The sequence below is a fragment of the Scardinius erythrophthalmus genome, assembly GCF_964197995.2.
Source record: "Scardinius erythrophthalmus genome assembly, chromosome: 18".
Taxonomy (NCBI): domain Eukaryota; kingdom Metazoa; phylum Chordata; class Actinopteri; order Cypriniformes; family Leuciscidae; genus Scardinius; species Scardinius erythrophthalmus.
In genome coordinates this window covers 37,819,728-37,827,683 of record NC_138238.1, presented here as the reverse complement: position 1 = coordinate 37,827,683, position 7,956 = coordinate 37,819,728, and positions in this window count along the sequence as shown.

Here is a 7,956-nt window from a genome sequence, read left to right as displayed (position 1 = left end):
ATCGATTAATTGAACTGAATAAGTTTAAGAGGTTCTCAGTGGTTCTAAATGTTTTGTTTTTTCCTGTGCAAAAAGGTTATCATCTGGAAAGATGTTATTTCAGAGAAATCAGGTGATCAAGGGAAAACAGTGCATTCTTCCATATGACATGGATATTTGCATGGTGATCTGCAACTTTTCCTCATTTGCACCTTTATTATGAGGAGCTTGCAGGTAAGGAAGAACTGTTATAGTGGACCCCCCACACCATCAAACTTATTACCAGGCAGAGCCCATATTCTGCTCTTAAGCCCCTATGGCCTTTGGAGCCGGATCAACTGCAGATCAGAGAGTAAGTGTCAGGGCTGCAGTCCAATGCTAATGGCAAATAGAAGGATAAGAACCATATGACGAGCCCAAAACCCTCAGTTCTTCTGCCACACACCTGGGGAGAAGTGAGGACTCTGGTTGGAGTCATGGATAACAGAGCCCCAGATCCGGCTTCAGAATTACAGAACGTCAATATGACATTTCTGGACCATGAAACTTCACAAGGTGAGAGGACACTGGAGAATGACATCATCTGAGATGGTTTTTGGGGCCTAAACCTTGTCTTTGGTTGGATACTTAACCTCACAAGTCTCTTTCCAGCCTAGTCTTCACATCTTTTTCACATCTTCATGTAAAAGGGCTTTTATATGTTGGACTCTTTCACAGCTTTTTTTCCTTGATGGCATTTGTTTCCCTTTGCTCTTTATTATTCTCAAGACATCCATTTCAAATTCTTTTATAGGCTGTTCAAAATGGTAATGATGTGAGATCCCAAACCGCCGACTGATTTAGAGGACTTGGATCCTAGCTGAGCGAGTGCAGACTGGGTTGCACAGAACATCCAAAGCCACTTAGGTACACTGACCCAAACGTAAATTTGGCCTTTCTTTATCTTCAAGATTTCATCAACTCTCCCTAACTTTGTTACCCTCTGCTTCTTTCAGCACCCCTCCAGTCAGTGTATTTCTCTCCCACATCATCCTGCATGCTTCGGAGACACAGCATCTCTCCCCGACTAAGAATTCACATTTGTGATTCTGCACAAGCTTCCGCACTCTCTTTCTCTACGTTCCTAATCGCAGTATTGCTCAAGACAATGATTTCAAAACAGGGCAATTAGTGTAATGTTGGTGAACGGCTGGCATATACGGATGTTTCCTATTAAAATCATTGTTGGCTTCAGCATCCGACTCAACTACTTTCTCTCTTGGCAGTGGAACCTCTCTTGCAAATGAGCTCTGTGAAACCTTATCCCCCACTGGATTCAAAGATGTTGTATCACTGTATGCAGAGTAAGTCCAGATGAGTTGATTCCTCAATATGGAGGCGATTGCCAGACCACTGAACTGTGGTGAAGGTCTGGTATTAAGGACCGTAACAAGTGACTGGCTTTCACCTATGATACTCTGAGCCAATTTGAACGATCTCCATCGTATGAAGTCTCCACATGATATGAGGTTCCACCAAAGCTGAGATGATTCATTAGGAGGGCATAATCCAGGTCAGCTATTTTTATTGGAGCACAGTTGACTTTATGACTTTATACAGTTTATATACTCAGTTTCAAACTTTAGTTTGATAAGGTAGCATTGGGTGTGCTCCAGCATAATTTTAGACTCTAAAGTTAATCTCTGCCGTCTGCGAGCCAGCAACGTCTTTGGTTGTTTCCAGACAAAGCTTCACAAATCATGCCAGGGTACTTTGCGACTGCTGACGCAAGAGCTCAAAATAAAAGGGTCTTTTCCCTGCTACTCTCAGTCAGAATATAACTCAGGCACAACATGGTCAAATGGTTAGATGAAAGGCTGTGGTGGTGGCCGCTTCCCAAGATTTCCTCATAATCATAATCTGACAGTGATAAACCTTGAAATTTATGTCTGCTGCATAAGAGTGAAGTCAAGAGGCCAAAAGAGGTGCTGCTGTGCAGATACGCTTGAGAAAAGAATGAACTGTTGGGTGGAGGATTTTCTTCATACAAACGTTCATAATTACAGGTGGATTTGGTGGCCTGGAGGATATGCATCTTTGTTTCCAATGTCCTCAATCTCTATTTCATCTGAATGTAAAAAACGCTGGAATTATCACAAGGGTGTGCCGTGGTTTCTCAATACAGACGAGTCGCCGGCCCTTCTCTAAAACCAACACATGGAATTCTCTCAGTCTGCTTTGATAATCCTCAGTCCTGCTCCCCTCACTGTTAACCCTTTTCTCAAAGCCTGGAGAGTAATGGGGTGTCCTCTAAGCAAGCAGGGATCTACCACTGTAAGTCTGTAGGGGTGTTTTGATTAAGGGTGAGGTGCATGGTGGTGATTATTTGCCGTCAAGGGGAGCTTGAGCAGAAGCAGGCGAAGGCCTCTCCGTTTGTTTGCACAGAGAATATTGGTGTTTTGTCGTGGGAAGAAAATGCCTAGAAGACCGTCCTGGATTAAGACTTAGGGCTGAGGTGGCAGATTAAGTTTCTTTTGGTTAATATCCACTGTACATACTTGATAATCTCAATAATGGAAGCAAAACATCCACGATAATGACCTCAGCCACAAGGCAGCCCTCAACTGTTGGTGCTCTCCTAAACAGCCTTCATCTGTAGTAGGAGAGTATGAAGTGCAGAGGGAGCTCCCAGACTCCTCTTATTTCCATTGGCGTGTGGTGAAAGGGGGATGAGGAGTGTGTATGTGTGTGTGAAAGTATCAATGTGCGCAAGTCAGAAGGAAAGGGGCACGTCTGGGTCCAACCTGACAACAAGCGCATATGGAAGTAATCAGTTGGCTGTTGGCTGGCATGACGTCTCATTTTTGAAGAAGTGATGGATTTCGGGGTAAACATATCCTACATGGCCTGTGATGGTTTCTGAACCCGACTCAATTAGATGGGAATGGAATTCTTGGAGAATGGAGGAAACGATCAGTGTTCGCTCCCGGTAGTTCCCTGCAGGAGTGCTGGAGGCGGCCCACTTATGAACAAAGACACTGCTCAAAAGTTTATTAAGAAAGTGACAGGAGAACAGTAATATGAAGAGACAATGGTAGGAAGAGGACTATGCAGAAATCAAACCCCAAAGTTCCTAAAGTTACAGTACAATATTCAAAAAAGGCACATAATCTGCAACAATTACAGGTGTGTGAGAGATTCGGAGGGCGGTTTTGAAAATGAGATAATGTTAAAGTCTAAAACAGTAATCACATACTAGTAGATGGGAGTGATCATGCTTGACTGAACAGAATATACTGTCATCCGGCCTCACTATTAAGCTACAAAACAACCACATACCATAATCATATTGCCATCATCATTATGAAAGAAAAAACAGGGTATTGACCTCATTTCCTCTCTAATGGTTTTCCAATTGTTTTCTGACCATCTCACTGATTATTCCAATAGATTATCTGTGTTTTAGGCTCAGAGAGAAGACAACGGCATTGAAACACTATGCGCTGTGATGTTTTATCCATTTTCAAAACTTTATCATGTGATAAACTACATTCTGTTAACATATCAGAAAACATGTATGCTCTTGTTTTGCATTGACAGAAAGCATCGTCTTTATTAGTCTATCAAAATGGATATTTGTCTTAGACCATCTGTTTTGACAACAAGTCTGGTCTGACTAAAGTGCATCTCTTGTTTTGTTTGGAATGATGATGCCATGCTATAAAAGCCAATTATAATGGATATGACCATAATTGAGAGGGTTGCTACTGAGGTCATTTCCTGTCAATGCCGTGGCCCGCCTCTCTGAGGGTGGTCAGTGGGAATGTGGGTCTCAGCATGTGGGCCTGTCTGGACTGTCTGGGGCCCTGATGGATCAACTCCTCATTCATCACGTGAAACACCATTTCACAAACAGACACACACACACACACATATAGAAAAAAAAAAAGCTCTGTTGTAATTTCTCTTGACATGTGAAATTGTCACTCATTTCATCCAAATGTTTTATTTTCTTAGCGTGTAGGAGTTCCACTATCACATCATTGACAAGCGTGTGCGTTTAGCAGAGCTGACAATGATGAATGTGAGATCAGTGGGAGGTGATACAACATTGTGCCTAATATTCTGTCAAACTCAATAACTATTTGTGGACAGTGCAACACATAAGGGAGGAGAAGTTTTGGAGACCGAAAGCGAGTTTGATGGATGCGGAATGGACGGCTGGACTGATGAATTGACAGAGAGCAGTTAGATGTGATTTTGATTAATGACCACTCACGACACATTGTTTCTTATTACTGATGATGGGTGTGAAATCTTCGGATCCTCTTTCTGGTCCTTTACGTTAACCCCTATGACAGATTGCTGTCGTCTAGTTGCTTTGTTCTTCCTACTTACCATAGCAACCATAAAGGGCCATAAGCACTGAATGTCACATAGCTTTAGGTGGCCTTCATAACTCATGCTAGAATCTGACATTTGACAAATGGTGTCACAGACTCTTCAGGGAACACTACCTGTCAAACTATGATGTGTGAAGCAATCTGTAAGGACATTCACACACTGTATGAGTTTACATTCAAGATGCTTCTGTAGTGGTGGTGTGATTCAATGCGATGAGACTTTCTAACCTGTAGATGCTAAGAGACTTTCTGGTATCTTTTCTGAAGTAAATCTCTCTGATGCGTACACACTATAAATTAGAATTTGGCACAATCGAAACCACAGATTATTTCAAGATGAAATTGATCACCACAGTGTTTTCAAACACCTTTGAGGCATTTAATGTGTTAATGTGGAACAGATGTATGAGCATATGTGCATGAGTGAGAGAAAGAGTCTTGCTGAGTCTCACAGTAGTCTGTTTGCCAGGCCTTCACTATGTCCATCATGTTCATACCAGTTAGTTCATTTGCAATCTAGATGGATAACTAGTCCCCCCCCCCCCCCCAAACACATGTTTACTTATTTAAATGGGGACATTCCATAGACATAATGTTTTTTAAACTGTACAAACTATATTTTCTCTCCTCTTACACTAACCCTACCCATCACACGCTTTCTGCATTTTTACATTTTTAAAAACCTTTAACTACTTTATTTTTATACCAGATTTACAAATGAGGACATCCCTAAAGGGAGGTTTTGGGAGATACACTTCAGGGTAAAAATTTGTCCCCAAAATATAGTTAAGTAGGTACACACACACACACACACACACACACACACACACACACACACACACACACACACACACACACACGTGTTCATGTTGTATTGGAACATAGACATAATGATTTTTATGTATAAACTGTATATTCTGTCCCTTAACCCTAAACCTACTCATCACAGCAAACTTTCTGCATTTTTACATTTTCAAAAAAAAAAAAAAAAACCCTTAGTATGATTATAATCTGTTTTCTTCATGGGGACCAAAAATGTTCCCACAAGGACAAAGATTTCGGATATTGCCATCTTTGTGGGGACATTTTGTGAATTTTGGAACATGCTTCATCTTTTCTGTTGGTGTACAATGGAAATTGCATGCATGACAATTCTGTACAGACGACATGGGGCCGTAGAAACTTCTGGATTGCATTATTTCTTCAAATATCAAAAACACTTTCCGCAAAGTAATGGTTTATCGGTGAACCAGATGCAACAGAATATCCCTTTACATTCTTCTCAAAATATTTAGGAAGATAATTCATGCTTGGTGTTGTATTCATCCTTCCCCAGTTTTTTCCGTCAGCCACATGTCAGGCTTTTGGATCATGTCTCATTTTGTAACTCAGAAGCAGATGACCTTTTTCTCACCTTCTCTCACTGGACTGAAAGGACCCCCTAACTCTCCTCTTCAATGACTGATGGATGAATTGGGACTGGCATCCACCCCCTACCCAGATGGGCGATGTCCTATTAGAAGGTTTGGGAAGGGAAGGGAAGGGAAGGGAAGGGAAGGGAAGGGAAGGGAAGGGAAGGGGGGCATGTACACGTGAGGCGAAACTGAACCGGGGTAAACGAGTGATTGTCACTCATCTCACTCTCTCTTACCTGTCAGTCATTATGACTAATGAGAATTACATCATCAGGCGTCCGGAGGGAAAGACTCCTTTGGGGGGGTGCTACGGATTCACATGCATATGCATGTGTTTGGGTGTGTGCACGCCTGTGTGGGTTTGTGTACTTAAAGGGATAGTTCACCCAAAAAAGAAAGTTACTCAAGTTGTACCAAACCTGAACGAATTTCATTCTTCTGCTGAACACAAAAGAAGATATTTTGAAGAATACAGTTAAATAAACAGTTCGTGGACCTTTCCATAGTATGGACGTCAATGGGGTCCATCAACTGTTTGGTTACCGACATTCTTCAAAATATCTTCTTTTCTGTTCAGCAAAATCATCTACCCCATCTAGGCATCTACCCTGCTGGAAGATGTCAGAACTACACCATGTGTTACAAAAAAAAAATCTTTCTCCTTTGATGCCATTCAGAGGGTTTCCCCACACAATATACAGTATATATTGCTAATGTTTTATTAGTTGTTTTACCAGTGGTCTAATCTTTTTTGGGGGCTCTAATCATATTTTCCCTTACTGTTTGCTTTGATGCCAGAGCTCAGGATAGGTGCTAGTGAAATTAGTTTGGAATTTACACGTTATTGTGATGACATTCTTTTTCTGCTGCTCCATAGGGAATGGTCACATGACAATCATGCGATTGGCTGAAAATATGAGTGAAGATGACAGATTTCACATCTGGAGGTTTCTGCACCAGCCGAGCAACTGCCATTGAGATGAATGGGAATGCTAACGGATATCTTTCTACAGGTATCATAGACTGCTATAATTAACAGTGCATTATTATTTGTATACTGAAAAAAACAAAATTGCTGCCTTAAATTTTTAACTACAATCAACTTGGATGTTTAGGTAATTTCAACTTAAATTACATTAAACTGACTTAAATTAAAAGTAGTTGAATCTTGTATAACTTAAAAGTTGAAAATTGCTTAACTTATTTTGAGCAATGTAAAAACACGTTTTCATAACTTGTCTTTTAGTTTTAGTCAATATTTCCAATATGATATTCATTATTTTACTTTAAAAATTGCATCTAATTGCAATGTGTAAATGCGAGTTGTAATATTAAGTTTTGATTATTGTTTAATTATCATCACAATTGACTTTTTTGTCTTGTCTTTATCTTTAAAAAGAAAAGAAAAACATTTCGGCAGTAATTTCATTGGCAACATTAAAGTCACTTTTTCTTGTTTTTCCTATAGTTGCATGCATTTGACATCAACCATAGAGTGTGATAGGTCATTTTGCTCCTGTTTTGCGTATTAATCATTCTGGTTGTCCTCGAAACACCTTCCTTTCCGCATTAAAAATGAAAATATTATCTGATAGACTGCTGGGATTAAAAACAGGAGTGTGTGAATTATTCCAAAATAAATACAACTTCAGCACATTTCACACAGGAGCAAAATATGACAAAGCTAATGACCTTTAAAATGAACGACTCTGTGGAGTCAATCAGAGAATGAGTACTTCAATTATTATTGTAGCGATCAAAATGATCAAGTTACAGTCGTTGATTAGAATACTTTTTCTGCACGGAGCGGGTCAATTTTCTCTTCATAAAGCACAAGATGTTCTTATTATCTCAGTCTCAAACATGCTCAACTTTTTTCCACTGCTTCTTTATTACTATCAGATGCTTTCTGATTGTGGTGTCTGTTGCTAAATGAGATTTAATAACATAGCAGATTTTGCCAGCTTTAAAGCACTGACCTGTGAAAGGATATCCCTTTCCATGCGCAACTACTTGTCGGTTGAGTAATCGTCTTCTCTCCAATTTCTCAACCGTTCCTCGGTTGCTCTTTTTTCCAGTGGTGTTCGAGCGTGGACGAGATAATCAAGGAGGCGCTCTGACGTCGGCTAGCCACGGGTTGGAGAGGCTTGGATGAGAAAATCGTGAGGGAGGTAAATCTG